Genomic DNA, 25,639 nt, shown 5'->3' on the forward strand with positions numbered 1-25,639 from the left:
AAAACGCAAGCCACAGACTGGGAGAAAATATTTGCAAGTCACATATTCAGCAAAAAGACATATCTAGCATATACAAAGAACCCTCTAAACTCAATAGTAAGAAACAATCCAGTCATGAGATGGAAAAAAGTTTTAAACTCATTACCAAAGAGGGTACACGAATGGCAAATAGACACACAAAAAAATGTTCAACAACATTATCTATTAGGAAAATGCAAATTAAAGCTATGATGAGCTACCACTACACACCTAAATTTTTTTTTTTTTTTTTTTTTTGAGACGGAGTCTCGCTCTGTCGCCCGGGCTGGAGTGCAGTGGCGCGATCTCGGCTCACTGCAAGCTCCGCCTCCCGGGTTCACGCCATTCTCCTGCCTCAGCCTCCCGAGTAGCTGGGACTACAGGCGCCCACAACCGCGCCCGGCTAATTTTTTGTATTTTTAGTAGAGACGGGGTTTCACCGTGGTCTCGATCTCCTGACCTTGTGATCCGCCCGCCTCGGCCTCCCAAAGTGCTGGGATTACAGGCGTGAGCCACCGCGCCCGGCCACACCTAAATTTTAAAATACTGGTAAATACCAAGTACAGACAAAAATGTGGAGAAACTGGCTGTCTCATATGTGGCTTGTATAATGTGAATGCAAAATGGTGAATGCCACCCTGGGAAACAATTTGGCACTGCCATATAAAACTAAACATACACATAATGTATGACCCAGTAATCTACTCCTAGGTATTTGCACAAGAGTAGTGAAAATTTATATTCCCAAAAACCTCTACATGAATGTTTATGGCTGCTTTCTTCATAGACCCAAACTGGAAACAACCCAAATGTGCTCCCATGGGAGAAAAAAATAAAAAACTATGATGCATCCATACAACAGAAAACTACTCAGCAATAAAAAGCAGCCAAGTTTTGATACATTCAACTCAGATGGATCTCAAAGGCATTATGCTGACTGAGAAAAGAAAGTCTCAAGGAGTTACATACTGTATGGTTCTGCTTATGTAAGAGTCTCAAAGGGACAAACTTCAGGTCACAGAAAATAGATCAATGGCAGCCAAATTTGGAGGCATGATGAGACTATTAAAGTTAACATAAGAGAGTTTCTTTGTGGTGGTGAAGAGTTCTGTACTCTGATAATGAATGGTGCAGTTACATAAATCTACATGTGGCAAAATTTCATAGAACTACAAACCTGAATCAACAAACATAATGATTACAGAATGCATGTAAAAAGCTGATGAAATCAGAATAAGGTCTGTACCTGTGTTAATAGCATTAGTATGGATGTCACTTTCTTGGTTTTGACAACATACTACCATTATATATGATATTATTAATTGGGGGAAAGCTAGGAGAAGGGCACAGAGAAACTTTCTGCACTATTTCTGTAATTTCTTTCAAAGCAAACTAGTAAAAAAAATAAAAGTTACAATAAAACTATATCTAAGGTAGTGATTCTCAAAATTTGGTAGATATTAGAATCACCTATGGAACTTGTTTATAAAAAGGTTTGCTTGGGTGGCCCTACTTTGTGCCTATTTAAAGTAAACCTGCATACGGGGTCCAGGTAATATATGTTGATAATCTAGCACATTACAGGTTGAAACCACTGAACTAAAATAAAGGCAAAGATATTAGAAAAAATGATGATCCCCATCAATAACTCTTGTTCTATTTAACGGCTAATTACTAAAGAAGTCCTACGCACACAAGACCTCCTTCACAGACTATATAACTGAGTCAAGAGGCTGCCACAGATACAGCAAAAGAAATGCAATGACGATATGGATGTATTTAATAATGCAAATACTGGCCAGACACGGTGGCTCATGGCTGTAATCCCAGCACTTTGGGAGGCCAAGGCGGGCAGATCACCTGAGGTCGGGAGTTTGAAACCAGCCTGACCCACATGGAGAAACCCTGTCTCTACTAAAAATACAAAATTAGCTGGGCGAAGTGGCGCACATACCTGTAATACTAGTTACTCGCTAGGCTGAGGCAGGAGAATCACTTGAACCTAGGAGACAGAGGTTGCGGTGAGCCAAGCTCGCGTCATTGCACTAGAGCCTGGGTAACAAGAACGAAACTCCATCCCCCCCCAAAAAAAAACAACTAATACTGTTAGTCATAACACACTTGATATATCAATACAGAAGTGAAAACACTGACCTAAGGAAAAAACCCATGCTATGAAAACAACGGTGTGCAGGGAAAATACATCCTCAATAAGACACTGGTGTCACATATTTAAATGTCTATTAGAGGCCTTTATCTATGCTTTTATATGAAATAATTATTGTTGACAAATCATAGACAAAAATAAGCATCAAGTTATTTGATTTAAAAGTTTCCTTTGTTCGATATAACTCATGAAAAGATCAACCTAAATATTACTCCATATACAACATAGTAAGTTAAAACCCAATAAGTTTCCAAATCTTCACTCAAATTCTCTCCTCACAGGATATCCACAGGAACATCCAGGTGTACAATTTTCACATTTATATTAGGCAGCTCTGTGCCAAGTACCTACCAGGCCCCTTTTACCTTTTCTCAACAAAGATTGAATCACAGTTTTCCCACTATCTCCCAGCCATCTCATTATAAGAGAAGTAGCAACGCAACTAGAGAATAAATCAAGTCTTACAACATCATTTCTGAAAGGTTGCTAATCTCTAAATTAAACAGTTGCTGTAACCTCTGAAATGCTAGCTCACTTGCTCTTCGCTCTGTGGAAAAATAAGTTCTTTTGGATGAAAAATTATAGTCATTATGTGATTATGCTCAAATAGTTCAGCTGATTAATACTGGCCTCAAGTGAATCCATAATTATAGGCTTAATCCTTCCTTATAGGGCTGTTTAACCTGACCATGCTCTTTTGCCACAGGTGACAGTGCCAACCACTGAGCCAGAAAAAAAGTGAGTGTCACTGGGCAAAATAAAAGTCAACTGAGCATGTGTGTTTGAAGGAGGACAAGTCTACGACAACTCAAAGTACTTTCACTGTAAGTTTGGCCAGTAGTAGCATCTACTGTACCATAGATGAAACAATCCAATATACAGTGTCCTGCACCAACCAGGAGAGGTAGTGGGGAATTGGAAAGAGTGCTGCATTACAAGACAGTATACTTCAGTTCTAGTATCAATCAACATATACTGAGCTGAGTCTCAGCTGTCTCATTTAATCAATATATTAAATGTATAGTGTATTATACGAGAACAAACTAGCTAGCCTGGTAAAAGTATCTGATCATCTTAAAAAGTTTGCATTATTAAAAACAGTATAAGGCAAGGGTGAACAAACTATGACCTACAGGCCAAGTTAAGCCTATCATCCTTTTCTGTTTGAGACGGAGTCTCGCTCTGTCACCCAGGCTGGAGTGCAGTGGTGCGATCTTGGCTCACTGCAAGCTCCGCTTCCTGGGTTCACGCCATTCTCCTGCCTCAGCCTCCCGAGTAGCTGGGACTACAGGCACCCGCCACCACGCCCGGCTAATTTTTTGTATTTTTAGTAGAGACAGGGTTTCGCCGTGTTAGTCAGGTTGGTCTAGATCTCCTGACCTCGTGATCCGCCCGCCTCGGCTTCCCAAAGTGCTGGGATTACAGGCATGAGCCACTGTGCCTGGCCGCCTATCATCCTTTTTTTTAAAAAAAAAAGTTTTGCTGGAACACGAACATGCTCATTTGTTTACATATAATCTATGAGTGCTTTCACACAATAACAGAGTTGAGTAGTTGTAACAGAGACCTTGGAGCCTAAAAGTCTAAAATGTTTACTGTCTGGCCACTTACAGGAAAAGCTCACTGATTCCTGGCATAAAGGGTCGTGTTTCCAATAACTACACAATTTTAAAATCCTTAGTTTTATGCAAAAATATACTTCGTACGTATCAGGTATGAAAAAAAAGTCTTTTTTCTTTTTGTTTGAGAAAAAAATGTAAAAAATTTGACTACGCACTATAGGTATGGCTGGGAAAACAAGCACTCTCATACCTTTCTGGTGGGAGACCAAAATGGAGGAATTTTTCCCTATAGAGAAATATTTAGCAATAACTAACACAATCAAATACGTAGTTACCCTTTGGCCCAATAATCCTACTACCAGGAAGTTATCCCAAAGACACACTCGCTTATGGCTTATGCAAAAGGTTAGTTCTTGCAGCATTTTTGAAAACAAAAGACAAGAAACAACCAAATATCCATGAATATTAGACGACATCAAATTATGGTACATTCACTTGATAAAGTATTATGCAATCATGAAAAGGAATGAAAAAGATCGTATACATTCATGACTGGCATATATTGGCAAATGAAATGAAGAAAATAAGTGCTTTTAGTATAATATCTTTTGATAAGAAGTAGATGGGGTTCTATATGGAATATAATAGAAACAATGTCAAGATAAAAATAAAAATGATTATGTGGGAGAAAAGGAATAGGAATGAAAGTTAGATTTCTACAAATGTACCTTAAAATTTTGCCTTTAAACATTAAATGTTTTTAAATAACAGCTTTTCTTTTTCTTTTTGTTTGAGACAGGGTCTCGCTCCATCATCCAGGCTGGAGTGCAGGAGCGTAATTGTTGGAGCCTCAAGCTATTGGCTCAAGAGATCCTCCTGCCTCAGCCTCCAGAGTAGCTGATACTACAGGCAAGTGCCACCACATCTGGGTATTTTTTTTGTTTTTTGTAGTAGAGATGGGGTCTCACTATGTTTATCAGGGTGGTCTTGAACTGTTGGCCTCAAGCAATCCTCCTGCCTTGGCCTTCCAAAGTGTTGGGATTACCAGGTGTGAGCCACCACACCCAGCTAGCTTTTCTTTTTTATATGCTCCTAATATGATATATTCTAAAGACAAAAACACTAAAAATTTTAAAACTGTAACCAGTTGTCTATTAGTAGTTATTTAACATAGTATTTTGAAACTATGTTGTTCATATAATTATAAAATAAATACCTAAATGTATACTATTAGGAGTCAATATTTTCTGAATGAGAAGAGATAAACATAAAATTGGAGTTAAATAAAAATGCTGTAACTTTAAATTTGATTGAATATATTAGTATGAACATGATTTTCTTCTTTCGAAAGTGCATATTATCCAGCTGTCCACTTGACAGTCATCACCCAGTAGCAAAGAGCATGTACCTATGGTCTGAAAATATATTTTCCACCAAAGGAACCAGGGTTCCTTGAAAAAATGGCTGAGTCCAGGTGTGGGCCAAAAAAGCATATGAGACCTTTCTGGCAAACAGAATGTTCTAGGATCAGAGAGGTTATCACAGACTATGGAGGTCATGGCAAAATGACTCAGCAGGCAACTGGAAGGGCCTCTTTCTGGCCTAAGATGGGATAATTTGAACACTAAAAGAATGACTACATTGTTTAGAAACATAACATTTATTTTAAAAATCCATAAGTTATTAATAATAAACTAAATAGTCACTACGAAGGACGCTAGGGTAGGACATCTCTTAGCACCCTGAAAATGTAGGGAAAGAATCAATCAAGCATTTATACTGCCTGAAATACAGTTCATACAGAAATAAAACATTTGACGAACAAGGGTTTCCTTTAAAGAATTCTAGCTAGTAAAATACAGAAGGAATAAAATAATTAGAAAATTATTGGTTTCAATGTTTGCTCAAAAACAGTATTAAGCAACCATTCATCAATGAACTCTAAGCCATGAGGTGAGAATTTAACTGGGAATATAATAAATGGATGAGATGGACACCATCTGAATCCACTTTTCAAATTTAGCATCACTAAATACTGGACAGATATTATGTGCTTCATGACATGTTGCAACGGAACACACACAATACCACATATGAAGTACTCTTACCTAAAACATTTAATATGACTCTAACCAAAAAATTAAGTAGATTGAAAAACAATATAAACACAATCACAAGAATGTAATTAGCAAGATCCTGAATTTGTGATAGTCTACAAGATCAATAATCCAATTTAACTAACAAATCAAAATGTAGGAACAAAGAGAAGGGAGTGGGAAAGAACCCATATAGAATAAGAGATTTAAGTGACATAATCACCAAATGTTAGATACATTAATGCCACAAAAAGTATTTTTTAAATTTCCTTATCAGTTACAGATATATTATAAAATATTTATGAGTAAAATGGCTATGTGTGGATTTTCTTGAGATGAATAAAGGGGAAAAAATGGAGATAGCTGAAGCAAAATTGGCAAAGCGTTTGTGACTTTAAAAGCTGGGTGAAAAGTGAGTAATGAATACTCCTTTTGTGTTTGAAAATTACTAATGTAAAACAATAAAAAATCTTATGCTCTACGATATACATGAACAAAACAATAATTGAAACATAGAAACAAAAGCAATTACTAAAGCTAATCAAAAATACATTTAGGAACAGTGACTTAAATGAAGGTCACTTTTGCCTTTTCATCTGTAAAATGAAGGGCTGTCTGGAAGATCTCTGAAGTTCTTTTCATTCTACTATTTCTTATTTGTCCTTTAAATAAGCCAAGATCATAATTTTTTCTAATATATCTGCTCTAACCCTAATGGACCCCAGCCTCAAGCACCCAGTAGAGTGTTTTCTGTCTCTATATATTTGCTTTTTGGAGATTTCATATACAAGGAATCATGCAATATGTGTTCTCCTGAATGGCTTCTTCCGCTGTTGTAGCAAATATCCATACTTTGTTACTTTTTATTCCCTAATAGAATGCCATTGTATGAATAGACTACATTTTATTTACCCATTCACCAATTAATATATGATTGAGTTGCTTCCACTATTTGGCTATTATGAATAACGCTGCTATGAACACTCACATACAAGTCTTTGCATATACCTTTTTTTGCATGTGATATGGGTTGGTTCCCTGTCCCTGCTCCAATCTCATGTTGAATTGTAATCCCTGTTGTTGGAGATGGAGCCAGGTGAGAGGTGATTGAATCATGGGGGTGGATTTCCCCTCAGTGCCATTCTTGCAATAGTGAGTTCTTGTGAGATCTGGTCATTTAAAAGTATGTGGCACCTCCTCCCTTTTGCTCTTCCTCCTGCTCCAGCAATGTGAAGTGCTGGTTCCCCTTTGCCTTCTGCCATGATTCTAAGTTTCCTCAGACTTCCCTAGAATCTGAGCAAATCCCAGCATCATGCTTCCTGTATAGCCTACAGAGTCATGAGCCAATTAAACCTCTTTTCTTTATAAATTACCCAGTCTCAGGCATTTCTTTATAGCAGTGAGAGAACGAACTAATACAGTATGTCATTGTTGTTAAGACTTCACAGCACAGATACATAACATGTTCCTAGTACTCTCTGATTCCTCCTGCTTTCCTCCATGCACGTAGAAATAGTTTAAAGCCACTGGCATTTAAAATTATAAGTTACTCATGAAAGATCAACAGATATTCAAGAACTATAAGCCACACCTATATTACACAAAACACAGCCTCGGACACAAAATTAATTATCCAAGAAATATTTTGATTATGATTAAAACAGTTGAAGAACCATAAGCCTCTGCTTTTTCATTAAGCCATTCTTCCTTCAACTACAGATCAATGGGTTAGTATAAATGTTGAGTATATCATAAGGATAATGAATAAACTAACATATTCAATAAAGAAAGATGTAGTTGGTACAATGAAGACAGCATAACTGTGTTTAACTCATGTACTGGTTTCACTACCGAAAACCAGAGAGGGATGGAATTCTGCTCCAAGTGTTGCTTATGCAACAATAGGCCGTTCAAAAGTGTACTTTCAAATTCAAACATAAAACTGCATGAATGACTTTTAATTTTTTTCTCACATAATTAAATAAGTTCATTTTTTGGAAAAATCACTAGAGTTTTAAAACATATAGATAGAAGATATACTAGCATTATCTTATGGAAAATAGTTTGGGATTAATGATTTAGAAAAATGATCGAAAAGGGAGGCAAGTATAACAAAATTCTGTAATATTTCTAGTCAGTAGGTTACAAAAAGGTCAGGTAAAGTGGGAAATCAAAAGTTCACATAACCTCAAACATTCTAACTTAAAATGCACAGATGCAAATTCATTCACTGCTCTTTGATGTAGAGTGAAAGCTTTTTTTTTGCAAATGCACCCACTGATGGGATTTTCATCCTGTCCTTCTTGCATACACAGCATACAAAGGCTTGCCTTTGATGTTTTCCTTTTCTACGTAGATCAAATATTTCAATACATCTGCAAAATAATTTATATGTAAATTCATTTATTTCATATTTTTATTTCATTATTTTAGTAGTCTCATTCGATTATAATTCAATAGCATAATTTTTTGGTTAGGGTAGGTAGCTCACCAAAGATTCTTTCTGAAGTATTTAATTTTGCTTTTATGGAAACAGCTCTTCCTGTTTTTGCATTGTATGTATATAATATTTTCAAAATTACATTATTAAAATAAGCAATTGTAAAAACAGGCCTCAACAGGTTAAGTAAAACAAAATTTTGAAGAAATATAACTGGATGAGCAGGTGAACTAGAAATTACCCTACTGGTCCTAGCCCCAAACAGTGCAAAGAACAGACATTCAGCATGTATGACTGAGGGATTGGAGATCTTATTTGAACAAGTTTGTGACTGAAGTTTAAGAACTTCTACAGATTACTAGATACAGGAATGATGGGGAACTTTGATACATACACTGACAAACCTTTAAGAAATCATGACCTGAAACTTGATTTTTTTTTTTTTTTTTTAGTTTATCCAAACACGTGCAGGCCAAGCAAAAGCAACCACCTGTTACTCCTTAATTTATTACACAATTTGGAAGAAAGGCAGTAGAAAATGAGAAGACTGTGGATAGATCACATGCACCAGAAACAATACAAATGATTCTCTCAATAAAATAATAATCTAAGCCAAGCTTGTTCAACCTGTGGCCTGAGGGCCACATGCAGCCCAGGATGACTTTGAATGTGGCCCAACACAAATTCGTAAACTTTCTTAAAACATGAGGTTTTTTTTTTGTTTTTTTTTTTTTAGCTTATCAGCTATTGTTTGCGTTCGTATATTTTATGTGTGGCCCGAGACAATTCTTCTTCTTCCAGTGTGGCCCACGAAAGCCAAAAGATTGGACACCTTTGAGTTAAGATATAAATACAGAAAGCACAGCTTTCCAGAAACCATTTTTACTCATCTACAGAAATAATCCCTCTTATCTGGGGAGGAAATGATCCAGAACCATCTTATGTCTACTAGTTAAATGCCTCCTATCATCTATCCCTTAGTAAATAATTTGATAAAAAGAAATTTTAAAAATCTGCAAATCTTACTAGTGTCATCAGAATTGAAAAAATCACAATTAAATTTAAAGACAAGTAATATGTATTGACAAATGACATTTCTAAAAATCTCTGAGAAGGCACTGGCCTTCCTATTTCCTTAACTATTTTTAGGCATATTTTTATTGCAAGCACACAATGGCACACTAAGCAAAGAAATCTGTTTACCCACTAAATGTTTCCATATAAGCAACAATATGCAAATGGCTTATTGTAAATGTTCACAATTCTCAGTTATTAATTCAGATTAGCAAGTTCATATTAGTGAATGGAAGCTGACTGAGTCCAGGCACCTTAACTCTCTGGTTTAAAGCTGTGTCTTGAAGCATCTAGAATATTTACTGGAACAAAGAAGATGCTCAATAAAACATGGTTGAATGATTTCTCTTTCAGATACACACGTACTGTATTATGTGTTCAAATGTTTTCCTAATTTTGAAAAAAAAAAAATCTCATTTCTTAAAAGCATGCTGGGTTAGAATTTTTAATGTATTTAGTGTGAAATAACAGTTCCTTTCAGCATTTGACCCTGATTCATAGAAAACAAGAACCTGCACAAAGAATAAATTATCCTCAGCCATTCAACAACCAGGCTGTCTTCCAGCAATATATAAAAATAATCAAGCTGTAGGGTTACTAAACATCTATATTCCACGAAAATCATTTTCTTCTTCCCATCTATCGTAGAGACATTTGCCTTTTACTTTCAGACTGGTGGTTTGACAACTCTACCAAATAAGTCATTTTATATATATTCTCCCCCATCAGTAAATAAGAATATATTTATATTCCTGTTTGTGAAAAAGGTCAAATTACAGATTAATTAAAACGAGCTCATTTAAGAGTAATTGGGACAGACACGGTGGCTCATGCCTGTAACCCCAACACTTTGGGCGGCCAAGGGAGGCAGATCACTTAAGCTCAGGAGTTCGAGACCAGCCTGAGCAACATAGTTAGATCCTCTCTCAATTTCAAAAATAGTAATTGCACGGAGTTAAAAGAAGCAATGCACAGGAAATAACTCTAAACCAGGAAGTGAAGAAACTTTAGTTTTGCCACATGCACGCCCCCTAGAGCAAGCATTTATTAAGCACCTATGCTGGCTATGGATAAAGAAATAAGTACAATTCCTGTATTTAAAGAACCAACAGTTTATTATTTGACAATATTAATCAACTACACATTCACATTAAAAGTCTCAAATGTTACCTTGTTCTCCCTTTCTCTTTAGGTGTCTTTGGTCAACAAATGAGCACTTTTGAAATACCCGTAAAAACATAAATAATAGAATTTACTAAGGTACAATGTGTAGGAGACTATATACGAATTAAACTAATTATTACCACAACACTGTGAGTTGTTGTTTTGTGTATAATTTACAGGACAAGGCATAAATTCCTGAGAAGGGAGTTAACTCGTCCTCAGTCAGTAAACTGCAGACCTAGGTTTAAAACCCAGAGAAGTTCATTTCAAAGACCCATTTCTTTCTCCTCTGCCATTCTGTTACTGTATGCCCTATCTGTGTGCCCAGCACCACTGAAACACCAATCTAAGATCTTAAAATTCTATTTAGAGTAACAGATTGAAACAAAAAGGAAAAAAAACCACACAATACATTATGCAAACCTATCTAATAAATAGTTCCTCTGAAATGACATCTACTAAAAGAAACACTAACTTATCAAAAGAAAAGCATTAGCTATATGCATACTAAAGACTAATTCATTATAATTATGCCTTCATGATCTGTAAAACTATATTAAATCTTTTAAAACAAAGGAAAAATACCCATATTCTGAAAAGTAAGCAATGTTGTCATCTGCCTCGTTTAAACAAACAAAAATACTACTCCTGGCCCTCCCAACTACCATCACATTCAGTACCACAGAAAGGTATCTGATTTAATGTATAAACACTGTAAAATCCATTGCAATTCTTCCTCCCAGAAACAAGAAAAGGAAATGAGAAAGAAATATACGGTAGTCTCATTTATACAAACTTTCCCTGAGGAAATAGGTGGACCTAGAAACAAAGGCGTATATAACACGCCAAGTAATGGTGGCGGTCAGTACTTAGCAATGTCTTAGCAAAGACTTTGTTCAAAAATAGCCATTGAATATTAAAGCCATTAAAACAATTTTTATAGCACAAGAATTTTGGTATTATAGGTGTGGTCCAGTTATTATGAATGTCAAGATACAGAAGCTAAAATCCTAATTTATACATTTACTTTTTGATCCTAAAATAAAAGTAAGATATTTTTATTGTACTGAACTCACAAAAAGATTATGTTCTATATTTTGTCCTCAATTTCATAAGCACCACTTATGTTACTCTTACAATATTTTCTTAATTGCGTTCTACCACTTTTCTTATAAAAAGTTAGAAAATATAAAAATTTTATCTCAAAAGCAAAACTAATTTTATATCACTGAGATCATTGCTTATATTTATGAATTTGATGAGATACCTATAATGTATGTGCACTTTAAGAAACCACAGATGACGTTGACCAACCACCTAAGTTTTTTACGTCAACAGTATGACACTTTGAAAATCATCTTTAATAATTCTAAACAAAACAAAAAACACACATGTAACGCGTAATCAATTTGATATTCCATCCAAATATTTTGTTGTTTAAACAACTGGGTATCATTATTTTCTAGAGTTTCTTATTAGAAAAAAAAAATTGTGTACAGTTTCAGTTCAGGCACTACAGCATGATTAGAGTACTCCTATTAGACAAAACATAAACTCAAACTTAAGTATATTTTGCCAAACGTGAAAATCTTTAACAAACAAATGACCTCAACTAGAATTATAAATGGGCTTCTCCACATGACTTGGGAGTTTCATGACATAATTGACAACAGGCTGAAGTTAAAAAAAAAAAATGCGTCAGTACAAGACACACTATTTTGAATAGATGGAGACAGGTTTAGAAAGCACTAGTTACTAATTGTACATCACCACATATATGGTTTATGTGCCAACTACTGCATGTGTCTTTGTAAATTACTATCTACTTTCCTTTGACAAGAATAAATTGTGATAAGGCATCTAAACATTCCAAGTTATAGCTATATAACTTCAAAATTCTACAGAAGAGTCATCCAGTTCTAAAGATCATTGCATAATTATTTCAAACATGAAAATGGAATATAATTATACTCTTAATATTGAATGTATAATGAGTTTGTGTTAAACAATTCTGTTACTCACCTTAGTTTTTTCCTTTTCCATATGGTTCAGTAATTTGCTTTCTAAAGAACATAGGGAGTAAACAAGACACTGAAAGGTACCTTCTCCTCTTCCTTATTAATGACATCATTAAGTTTGCCTATGTATAGTCTCAATCATCTGACCTCATGCCCTACATGAATAAGGGGATTTGTTTAGCTGTTAATCCTCACAGTGTGTGGTTAGCAGCCATAAACCAGTGACAGATAGTAACTTGATACTATCTTTTTTATTTTTAAAATAAAACATGGCGAGATTGCAGTTTGTGCTGGTCTGGTTTATGTCAACCTTAAATATGATCAAGTTTCTTTATCGGCAAAATTTGGAAAATGTAAATCTCATGTATTTATTTCTAAGGGAAATTTACATTTGAATTATATAAGTTAGATTTCTACAAGGTATTTAGAAACACAGCCCTTGTTTTTTAAAAAAAATACAACCAATGATTCTATTGACTATTTTTCGCATTTTATATACATTTTATAATAGCAAGTAGATTTATAATTTGAACATTTGGAATCTCTCCTAAGTATATGTATTATTTCTCCTTCATTCTGTAAAGATTTTTAATTAATCTTATCATTTCTTCTAAGACTTCTTTAAATACTAATTAGCTCTGTTAGAAGCAATACTTTATACCACAAGACAATGTTAACTCAATTTTTTCTTTTAGGCCACCAAACTTTCAACACAAACCATTTGGAGTTTCAATTAAAGGATGCATTTGGCTATCCACAGATATTCTATACCACAATTTTATCTTACATAAAAAGACTAATTCTCACATTCATCTAATATTACATAATACCAGACATCTATTTAAGGGATGAAGTTAATGCAGTCCTTAATAAAAGAATAATGTTTTAGCACACACAGAAAGTACAGTACTGTAAACAAGGAGATGAGTCAAGTTGCATTATTCAGTTAGTTTAGCAAAGTTATATGTAATCGTGTACCAGCCAACTTAGAATGTCCACGAGCAACCTTCTTATTCAAGGTTCATGCTGACACAGTTAATATTACACTCAAGGTGTGTTCTAAGGGTCATGTACTAAAGGATTCTTTATTTTTTTAATTTAATGCAGGTAAATTGACTAACTGCAATTGTTACTAGCAAGAGGGTTGTTAACACAGAGATGCCTATGCCAGGGGAAAGAGTACAGGGGAAAGAGTGCCAATCTAGAGATCAAAATGCTTCATTCTAGTTTGAATTTCTGTCCAGTACCCGAAGAAAATACCTAAAGTTAGCTTCATAGGGTTCTCATATTTTAAATGATAGAGATTATTCCTTGTAAAAGCTAAAGCCCTAGATTAGTGTAATTTATCATATTGTTTACTGAAGTATTTACCATAATTTGAAAGGAACTTCACCATGTCTTAAGGAAGTGTTTCCAGTAAGAACATAATGAACAGCAGTAGTTAATAATGTATACACACAGAGTTTAATGGATTAAGCATTACATTTAAAAAAATTTTTCCCTAATATGCATGTACATTTAATCATTGCATATACATTTAATGTGTTAAGAAAAAAAATTACATAATTTACTCTCCAAAACATCAATTCACAAAAACATAACTACTTCAGTTTTTTCTACAAAAATGCTGACAGAGAAAAGGAGTCCTCAGACATATTAAAATGTGTAAGGGTAATAGTAGTTTGAGAGAAAATATTAGATATTTTTAAAGCAAAAGATTAGGAAAGGTTAAATTATTTTAAAAGTTTTACACAACATATTTACTTACAACTGTTCCAGAAAGTCTCTATAAAACAGTAGTTCCTTTAGCGCTTTACTTTTAGAGGATGCTGAACCAACTGCCCTGCTCTCTTACTAACTCAATTGTTTATCATGTATGCGTAAGCACCAGGCACTTCTTACCTCTGGCAAATATGTAAAAGAAAGAATTCACTGGTCTTATCAAATCATTCTGGGAATAATCATGCTAACATTTTCATAGGGTCTTTTTCTGAAGAGAACGTGTTTTACACAATAAAAATTACAAAAATAAAAAGCAGCTCCTTATCAAGCAATTTTAAAACTGGAGAATCCAATTTTTTGTTTCCTTTATAAAGTTATAAATGCAGATTCTCAATATATACAAAATATTTTAATTCATCATTTGATCTTATGGCTAAGAAGCACATCTGTATAATATTTTTTAAAACCTTAAAATTACTTGTAGGATGATAGTTTGAAGAAAGCTGAGTATATAAAAATAAAATTCGGATAAAAAAGCAGGCATTTAATTTTGTAAAAAGAACCAGGTAAACTTCCTGGCAGATGCCCTAAAATTTCTCCCAATGGGTCCAGCGCAAACATCATTTTCTATCATGGAAACCTCAATTCAGCCAGTAGAAGCTGGCATTTCAGTCTCATGGCTTCACTTCTACTAACGTTCTACTGTGAGGGCCCTGATGTGAAAGGAGAAGACTTTAAACACCTAGATTTTATAGTCAGTCTTCTTCTAAATCAAAGTGCATCTCTGCAACAATTCTGATATTTCCAGAATGTTCAAAATCAAACACAGACTATTCTGAGTGACAGAAACTTTGATACAAAATTACATGTCCCATTACTTTCACTGACAGAAGCATTATTTCTTCCTCCATGTGTGCAATACTGACTGATAAGGTTATAGCTCAGAATATCACAAGAACTGTCACTGGCATTTGCTTTGTAGCTTTGACTGTCTCTTATACAGCTCTGCGTACTTTGTACCTACATCTCTCTCCACAACAAAACATTTTTAAGAAGGTGTTCAGAAGAGTAAGTAAGCTTTAATGCACAGCATGAGGACTGTGGCTAATAATACTGTACTGTATACTGGAAACTGGAAATTTGCTAAGAGTAGTTTTCAAGTGCCTGTACCATTTTTTCAAAAAAAAAAAAAAAAGGTAACTGTGCGAGGAGATACATATTTTAATCTGCTTGACTGCAATAATTATCTCAATATGTATATGTTTATCATAACATCATGTTGTACACCTTAAATATATATACAATAATAACTTCAAAAAACAAGATGTTCAGGTTAGCACGGCAGTACATGCTGTAGTTTTAGCTACTAGGGAGGCTGAGGTAGGAAAATTGCTTAAGCCCAGCAGTTTGAGGTTGCAGTGAGCTGTGACTGTGCCACTGTACTCCAGCCTCGGTAACAGGAAGAAACTCTGCCTCTTAAAAAAAAAAAAAATGCATTCATAGTTTCTACTTCTTTACCTCATAGCCTCTCATGAGTCCAATTCCATCTGGCAACCATCCCCAACCCCACCCAGACTGTCTCATATCTTCATTAACACCAATGCCCCTCATGCTGCTCCAGATATTGAAGAACAGGATTCTTACTGGAATCTTATCATGCTTGATTTCTTCATGGCACTCTAAACGTTTCATGTTGCCAATCCTGAAATCTTTCCTACATGCAATACATTCTGTTTTTGTCTCTGTTGTCCTGCTGGTAGTTTTTGTTTTGTTTTGTTTTATGTTTTTAAAACGGAGTCTCATTCTGTCACCCAGGTTGGAGTGCAGTGGTGTGACTTCGGCTCACTGTAACCTCCGCCTCCCAGGTTCAAGCAATTCTCCTGCCTCAGCTTCCTGAGTAGCTGGGATTACAGCTATGTGCCACCATGCCCAGCTAATTTCTGTATTTTTAGTAGAGACAGGGTTTCACCATGTTGGCCTCAAACTCCTGACCTCAAGTGATCCCCTAGCCTTGGCCTCCCAAAGTGCTGAGATTACAGCCGTGAGCCATGGCACCTGGCCCCTGGTGGTAGTCGTTAGTGTCCAAATACTTCCTCCTCGTATGCCCTCAAAGATACCCCAAGTTGCATAATCAATTATATGGGATCACCTTACTTGGGGGTCTTACTACCCATATTTTAAAATCTCTTGGGTGCCTATTTTTCATCTCAAACTTGATAATGTCAAAAGTGAACTTTTCACCCCTCCTCCCTTAGTCTCCCCCACCTCAATAACAGCCCCAATATAGTCCAAAATCTAAGAATTCATCTTGGTTCATTCCTCTCTTTCCCTCACTTCCATTTTCAATCCGAAAAAGATGCTGAATTCACGTACTTCATCTACACTACAACAACCCTCCCCCAGTCCAGTTCAACCCCCCATCCTCTCCCACTCCACCCTGACAGTCTCCCTGCCTCTGCTCTCAGGAGGCATTCCAATCTCTTCCACAAAACTTCCATGTCACCATCTTAAAATGTAAACTATCAATTCATTCTGTTTTAAATCTTCCAAACGCTTCCCATGGCCCTTAGAATAAATTTCAAACTCCTCATCCTGGTAAAGGAAGCCCCAAACTGCAGCGCTATCTAGTTCTCATGGCCCCTTCATCAGCCCACTGCGTTCCAGCAACACTGGCTTTTTCTAGGTCTGGTATATACAAGCACCCCCAGTCTTAGAGGCTTTGCCACTACTGTTCCCTGGACCTATAATGCTTTTTCTCACTCATATCCCTGTTTAAATGTTTCCTTCTCATAAAGATTCTTAGTCAAGTCTATGGTAGCATACCAATTGCTATACCATCACCCTATTTTAATTATCTTCAAAACATTTATCACTTTTTTTTTTATTTATTTTGTCTGGCTGCCCCCCCCCCCGCCCCCCACCAACCTGGTTCTCCCTCAGAATCTAAACTCTGAGAAGAGACACCTTGTCAGTCTTCTCCTGATGCCTATAACAGGGGCTGGCACTTGACAAGCAATCATTAAGTCTCTGCTATCAAATAAGTGAATCAGTTATGAGGAACACTTTTCTTTTTAATTCAACAACTATTTATATAAATTGTGATTAAGTGTCCTTGGAACAACATTATGATTAACATATATAAAAAGGGTAACACTATTAGCCCTTGGGGAAAAAACACAAAAATAATTACGATCGATATTTAATGTTTAAAAATAAACTTATTGTTTTGGAATAATTTTAGATTTACAGAAAATTAGTAAAGTAACTAAAGACAGTTCCCATATACACTTTACCAAGTTTCCTTTAATGTTAACATCTTATATAACAATGTACCTTTGGCAAAACTAATACTAAAATTAGTGATTATTAACTCAACTCCAGACTATATTTGGATTTCAAGAGTTTATCCACTAATGTCTTTTACATGTTCCATGATCTAATCCAGAATACCATATGTCATTTAGTACAAGTTTAATTTTGAATTGTAGCTTGATTTATTTTTTTTTTATTTTTCAAAATGTCTTTTCAGTTCTGTATCTGGCATATACAAACCTTACTATTGGTCTTAACTTATTTAAAAAGAAGTAATTTGACCCAATATAAAAGAAATAATATGCCAGGAAAAACAAAAATTCACTAAATCATGAGTTACACACACACACACACACACACACACACACACACACACTACTGTTAAAGACGGAATGACTACTACAGTATAATCCAAGATTCTTTTTTAGATTTTCTTTGCATACCTTCCTAAGGATGCTGCCCTAAGCTTCTCCTGAAACGTTTTGTATATGCACCTATGCACCTGAGGATTCCAGGCAGCACTAAGGGAGAGCGACACAGGAATGCTGCTATATACCTAAATGCAGATAACAGCAAGAATGCTCACAATGATCCTTCTTAGGAAAAATAAGAACACAATCTTCTAAACCAAGATAAATGAAATTCATGAATAATAAGCTTAATATTAGCTTGATTTCCGAAAGCAACTTTTAAAGAGTGTAAAACAACTTCCTTAGGACAGGCATCACTGAGGCACAATAGAAATGAAATGGGTCAAGTGTAAAAGAAACTGGCATAGGGGTACCTGCAGCGAGCTGGAGAAAAGGCTAGCAATAGTACAGGCTATTCAGATCTAGCTAATTAATACTCTGGGAAAAGAGAATTTGTGTTAGGAAGTTTTCCAGTTTTTCAGAAGACATAAGAACTCTGAATTTTTATGTAAAATTTTCTATGTTGTCAAATAATTTGCCCTGCTAAACACAGCATTCTATGTGGCCTTGGGAGAATGGCACTGAAAACAAAGTACATGGCTACATCTCACCGTTGTCTGTTCCTATGCGTAGTGGCCAAGAGTTGCCAGCAACAGCCACAAAAAGATAATTCTGGCGCTTCTAATAGGATGGTTCTAATAGGAATAGCCTCAGATACATGAGAAAAGCAGAGACTGATCAGGAGAAACTTACTCAACATTGACTGAGCCTTTATGACATGGAAGATTGCAAGGCACTGAAGGAATAAAATGCCAGCTCAGAGAGTGGGTGTGTCAGAAAGGGTTATACTTGGGAGGAATAGCAAATGAAAGGGGAGAAAAGAGGTCTTAATGCTCCAAAGAAAATAACTTGTCAGCCCAGCACAGTGGCTCATGCCTGTAATTCCAACACTTTGGGAGGCGGGGGCGGGCAGATCACTTGAGGTTAGGAGTTCAAGACCAGCCTGGCCAACATGGCAAAACCATGTCTCTACTAAAACTACAAAACTTAGCCAGGGTGGTGGCATGTGCCTGTAGTCCCAGCTACTCAAGAGGCTGAGGCGTAAGAGTTGCTTGAACCCAGGAGGCAGAGGTTGCATTGAGCTGAGATCATGCCACTGCACTCTAGCCTGGGCAACAGAGTGAGTGAGACAAAAAAGACAACTTTCCAAGCAAGGCCTTGTAGGCCATACTGAATTTGAGTTATCTAAAATCAGTAAAACAGGGAGTCATATGATCTTATTTGCATATGGAGATATCATTATAATGAAAATGGAAGGGACTGATTAAAGGGTTAAGACCAGGGACAAGCAGACCAATTAAATGATCAATAATCCAGGTAAAAATTGCCAAGACCTGGTAGCACTGGGAAGAGAGGTAAGGAAATGGGTTGAGGAGACATTTAAGTGATAGGATCAGCAAAATTTAGTGACCGAGTCACAGGTTAACAAAAGGGGAGGGGGAAGACCAGGAGAAATCCCAGTGTATGACTACGATAATTCAGTAAATGATGAGACCAACCACAACTAGGATAGAAATTACAGGAGGAAGACAAAACTTCACAGGAAATGAGTCATTCAGGATTTTTGAATTTGAGAGTCATATTGGAAACATGGTCTTTATATTTTGCAGTCTCCAAATGAGATCAATTGCTTGTGGGTTTTTTTGTGTTTTTTTTTTCTTTTGTTTTGTTTTTGTTTTTCTATCCAAATTACTTTCCTATTCCTAAGTAGGGGTAGGGAAATTTGGTCTTTTCTTATATTCTAAGTGGAAAAGTGATCCAAACATGTAAATATTACCCTAGATCACAGGCTCTCTAATGAGAAAGGATAAACAGTACAAATCATGACAAAGTCACCATCTTTGCCTGGGAAATTTTCAGCAAAACTGTCCTGCTATCTCTTGATAAGTTGAAAGAATCTGGGCTATCCCTGCCTTCTATTTTCCCAACAGGAAAAGCCAGGGAAGTTCCTTGCTCCCTTCAGCCTTGAGAACAATATTAAAGAGCCTTCACCAACACTGATGAGGTCTTGAATCCCTCGGAGAATTCCACGTAAACTTCAGGAGATGCAGGGTTCTTCCTCCTTGCTCTTAATGACCTGTCCTGTCCTGCCCTGCCCTGCCCCACCCACACCATTTCCCAGAACACAGAGCCTATTTCCACAGGACACTTCCCAGCCTCCCACAGACTCTCAGGCCCAGGCAGGACAGTCACCTTACAGCAGGGACATTCTCTCTGAGTCTCTTGACCAAAAAGTCCCCTTTTAGCTCCTCCAAACAGAGACCACAGAGACTAGGGCCTTCCTTCAGGTCTTTTTTCATCAGCCTCTGTCTCAGTAACTGAGTCTAGAGGGAAAGGGAAGACTTAAGATGACAGCACTCCACACGTTTAGACCAAACATTGAAGGGAGGGTAGGGAACGTGCAGGTATGAGACACGGGTCAGGCCTCCATCTGCGGGAATGTTTGCATATTGCACTCAGAGCCGAGATGAGGCCTAATGAGAAAAAGGTTTGCCTCATGAATTTTAAAATATTTTTAAAGTATGATATGATTTACTTTTATTTCTTTTATAGCTTAGATAAATAATGATGTCACTCTGCTGTCCTACAATTCAAGCAAAGTGTTACTTTTGCTTAAATGTGAGGTAGTCTAGCAACACAGAGCTGACTACCTGGACCCGATTCCTGGTATTCCCATTAGTTGTCTGTGTGACCTAGAGCAAATTAACTTATCCTCATTCTCCTAAATCCACATCTGTAAAATGGGGTAGTAATAACAGCCACTTAGGGGACTGTTGTAACCAAAGTTCTCAGCACAGTGCCTACAGTGTAGAAATGGCTGACACTGAGGGTTCTAATGCCACAAATAAGAACATAAGAGGCCTTTGTAGTAAACATTTTCTGAGAATGAAAGGAATTCCATGTAATTCCTCCCTTTTATAAACGTTTAAATTTATAAAAGTTATTGGCCAACTTAAAGACATATGTCCATTTTTTTTAAGGCTTCTGAGTCAGTCACATGGAAAAGTTTTGAGATTTTCATGGCTTTTTTCGAGAGCAATCTTTTTAGCGTGGTTTCCTCTTTGACAATAATGAATAATTAAACATTAATTGAAGATCTAATTATTATTTTCCTTGGATCTCAGGATAATGGGATATGAGCTCAAAGACATAGATGATATTATCACCACAGAGAAGGGACAAGAGCTGCAGCGCTCCTATTTATTCCACAACCATTCCACTTTTGTGTATTTTCAGCTTTATGCCTTATTTAGAAACCAAATAATGTTTGCCCTGGGCAGTGCTGCCAGAGTATCTAACGGGCAAAGTGGAAATCCACAAGGCAGGGTAGGCAACATTACAGTGTAAATGCTGTGTTTTCATGGAGACTGCTGTCGCCTTGTGAGGTCTCTGGGCAAGGAGTAAATGTAATTCTCAGTCAATAATTTGCTCCTCCACTAAGTCAACCTTAGAACAGACACCCTTTAAGAATCCCTCGCCTGTGATGTGCATATTTTCCCCTGGGCGTTTCCTTATACTTAGGAGAATTTTAAATACACAAACATCCCTCCAGTATTTCAACAGCAGTAACGCATTTCCCTCTGTAATAGTGTGAGTTTCATAATGTTGCACTTTAATTATAAAAGAAGTTTACTGCCTCAAAATCAAAAACACAAAAAATAAGATTAAATACCTTTTGCATACATCACAATGAACACTACACAGATACAACAAACATTTCTCTTGTTTAAATTGATTTAACTTACTAGACTTTCTTTTTTTAACCCAAAACCTTTTATTTTTTAGGTACCTCATATCCATATGACAAAAATAGCACAATAATGGCCCATGCCTGTGATAACAGTATGTGAATACTTGTGGAGAGAGGTTGGAACAGTTTTGAGAAAGGCTGATAAAAATAAAATTGCTACTAACAAGTTAGAGAAGCATTGGGCCAACATTTAATTTTTAGATAAAAGAATGCTTTGGTATCATCACGGTCAAATCAGAAGCTTTCATGTTCACTGTATACTTACTACAGAACAGACAATTTGTGAAGTGCTGCTGAGGTGCTCTTTCCCCTTTCTCACAACCCCACAGACACATCTCTTTATGGATACTTTACAAGATACTTCACTGATAAGGGTAAGAACTATTTAGCAAATTAGTCAAGGCAGTAGTACACCTTGGAGGCAGGACTTGAACCTAGGCAGTCTGACTCCAGAGCTACATTCTTTTCCACTGAACTAAAAGTCAAATTTAATTCGAAATTGTGCCCCAAATGAAACATCGACCCTGACTTTATTTCAAAGGCTTTATCTGTGAAGGTGCTCAAGACAAAACAAAGCATAAAGAAACCACATACACAGAGAAAACCAATAAAGTAGATCTATTTTCAACAAATCTCAAAAATATAACAAAGTATTCAAACCTCATTGCTGCTTTTTAGAGAAATTGCAAACATGCTTCCCTAAAAACATTATCAATGTGTTGTTGAATTTTTAAAAATGGAATAAAGCGATTCCTTTCTTTTAATGGTGTTTTTTCTTTGGCCTCAGAGAAGGCTATCCAGTTAAAAATAAAAAAAAAAAGTAGAACTTTTATCCTTAAAACTTAGGACACTTTATTCAGCCAACACTTCTAATCCTTGTTCCTTTGAATTATCTTTTACTTTCATGTTTGCAATTTTATATTCCCAGAAATTACTAAAGTGTGAAAAATCTTGATGGCTAGCTTCATTATTACAGTCCATTCTCAGTATTATGAAAGTTTAAGAAAATGCCTGGCCTTTATTACTACTACTTCTTAATTTTGTGAGTTTCATTTGCTACTTTAATAAAATTACTAATGTTTTAATAAAAATTTCTACAGTGGAGCTCCTCATCCCTAAATTAACTGTTAATTATGTTTTTTAAATCACCTAACTAAAAAATTAGTCTAACAAACCGAATAGAAAAGTATTATTTTTTATATCAACTGAGCAAGAAAGATCAAACCAGTTTCTTTCCATTATTTTGCAATCTGTGACATTATATTATTCACATTTGAAAAAAAAAAAAAAGCAGATCAGTAGATGCCAGGGGCTGAGGAAGAAAGGGAATGGGGAGGGACTGCTTTATGAGTACAGGTTTCCTTTTGGGATGACGGAAATGTTCTGAGCTAGGATAGTGGCGATGGTTGCACAACACTCTACATGTACTAACTGTTACTATATCTTACACATTAAAATGATTAAAATGGTAAATTCTATCTTGTGTATTTTACCACAATTTTAATAAAAACAGCCAGATATTTTAAGACTGTTATTAATATAACAAGTAGATTTCTGGTCAAAGATTTAGACTTCATAATAGCAATTGAAATACAAAAATAATGTTCTATAAATATATCACATTAAATGTTTGATAAAAGTTTAATGTTCAAAATAACAAGAAAACGCACTGCAAGTATAAGTTTATCACCTATAAAATCAGAACTTCCCCAAGATACATTTTAAATGGTTATACTTAAAATGTTATAACTTCAATAGTTCAGTAGTTTGCCTTGCTTTCACATTTTTTTTCATATATTACATAAAAGGGAGATTAAGCCTTCAGTATGCAATTATCACAACTATGTATTTTTTGGACTTCTACAGAAATATTCCAAGAATAAATGCCCAAATTCCACAGGTCTTTCAGAAAGGCAAGATGAAGGACATGCATGGTGGATCACACCTGTAATCGCATCACTTTGAGAAGCTGAGGTCAGAGAATCCATTGAGCCCAGGAATTCCAGACCAGCCTGGGCAACATAATGAGACTTCATCTCTACTAAAAATAAAAATTAGAAAAAAAAGTTAACCAGATGTGGTGACACATGATTGTGGTCCCAGCTACTTAGGAAGCTGAGGCAGGAGGATCACTTGAGCCTGGGAGGTCGAAGCTGCAGTGAGCCGTGATCGTGCCACTGCATGTATTCTAGCGTGAGCAATAGAGTAAGACTCCATTGAGAAGAAGAGAAAAGAGAGGAGAGAGGAGAGCAGAGAGGAGAGAAGAGAGGCTCTCAAGCTGTGGCCTGTGGCTCTGAAGAAAGCAGTTCAGGGAATCAGTGTGGTCAGAAGTGCATGTCCTCGCTGGGCTGGTCAGACCCAAACATTAAAAACTCCTCCTCCATCCCAGATATTCAATTACAGATTTAGCAGTAGTGGTTTCAGACACTTTAATATTATAAGCAAGAGATCGAAATGAAGTTAAAACCATCACACTGGCCAGGCATGGTGGTTCATGTCTATAATCCCAGCACTTTAGGAGGCCAAGGAGGGAGGATCGCATGAGCCAGGAGTTTGAGACCAGCCTGGGCAACATAGCAAGATTCAATCTCTACAAAATATAAAAAATTAGCCAGGCATGGTGGTGCATGCCCATGGTCCCAGCTGTTTAGGAGGCTGAAGCAGGAAGACTGCTTGAGCCTGGGAGATACAGCCTTCAGTAAGCCATGATTATGCCACTGCACTCCAGCATGAGCAACAGAGAGCTACCCTGTCTCAATCAATCAATTAACCCATCAAACGCTTCTGATAAAAGTGGGTATTTTCACATTCTTTCTAGATGTGTGGAGCCAGGCCATGAGAAGGAGGTGACAAGACCAGAGTCCAGGCAGGAGAAGCAGCAGATCCAAGTGGACCACTGTCATCTTCTCAGGCTTCCTTTCTCTCTCATCTCATGGTACATTCTGTCATTTCAAAGTGTTCACAGCATTTAGCTCTAACTTCATTCACATTAAGTTTTCATTTATGCATGTTTTATATGTTTTATATTTTATAGACTTTAAGATCCACAAAAGTAGCATCACTATACTGCGCAACACACAGAAGTCCCTCAATAAACACTTGCTTTTGTATATAATCCTACATCGTTTTATTGTTCTATTTTTGTATCTGCATTTTATATCTCTAAATGTTAAGTTCATTTCTTTAAGGCATAATTTGTAGATATTTCTTTAGTCCTCCAAGTTCCTTACACACTGCGAAAGCATACAGAAAGTGCTGGATCCACATATGTAATTATTTCACGCGGCTGCTGCGATGAATTCCAGAGTGAAGTGAGCATATCCACCCATTGTCCACCGTACTGTATTCTCTCTGGAAGGGCCAGCTCTAATGTGAATTTCCTGAAGAAGGCATCCTAATCTCTCCTCCCTTCCTTCTGTTTGCATACTTTGCTTCCCTGTCTTCTGTTCCCTAAGCACTTAGAGGAGGCCATTCATGGGTAATCAGGGTGCAAAAGTGCTATATGATACTTATGCATTTATCTGTTTCCCTTTACACTGTAGATTCCCTTAGAGAAGGAAATTTGCTATTTTCGTTTTTGGATTGCACTGCTACTAGAGTCAATACATGTTTTTTTTTTTTTTTAAACAATTAATATACATATAAAATGAAGGTGCTATGGTATGACTGTCCATACCTGCTATGCTATGGTCCTTCCTTTCTGTGTTAGAAACATAATTTCTAATGTGACTGTGTTGGGAGGGGGGCCTAATGAGAGATGTTTAGGTCACAAGGGCTCCCTCCTAATGAATGGATTAATGCTATTGTAAAAAGGGCTTGAGGCTGCAAGTGAGCTCTCTTGCTCT

At 36.3% G+C, this 25,639-nt stretch overlaps 1 protein-coding gene across 10 annotated transcripts in view; it reads right to left on the reverse strand.

Annotated features, from left to right (window-relative positions):
• The window catches only part of LOC105483322 (cordon-bleu WH2 repeat protein like 1), a 161,649-nt gene that overhangs the window by 78,728 nt on the left and 57,282 nt on the right, over positions 1 to 25,639 (reverse strand). Inside the window, exon 1 of one of the 10 annotated variants that reach the window (XM_011744151.3) lies at positions 14,308 to 14,659. The exons of the other annotated variants lie outside the window; for them this stretch is intronic. The gene's annotated coding sequence lies outside the window, so the exon portion shown is untranslated. Of the gene's footprint in view, positions 1 to 14,307; positions 14,660 to 25,639 lie in introns of those variants that run through there. 10 annotated transcript variants of the gene reach the window in all.

The sequence above is a fragment of the Macaca nemestrina genome, chromosome 11 (genome assembly GCF_043159975.1).
Source record: "Macaca nemestrina isolate mMacNem1 chromosome 11, mMacNem.hap1, whole genome shotgun sequence".
NCBI classification, from domain to species: Eukaryota; Metazoa; Chordata; class Mammalia; order Primates; family Cercopithecidae; genus Macaca; species Macaca nemestrina.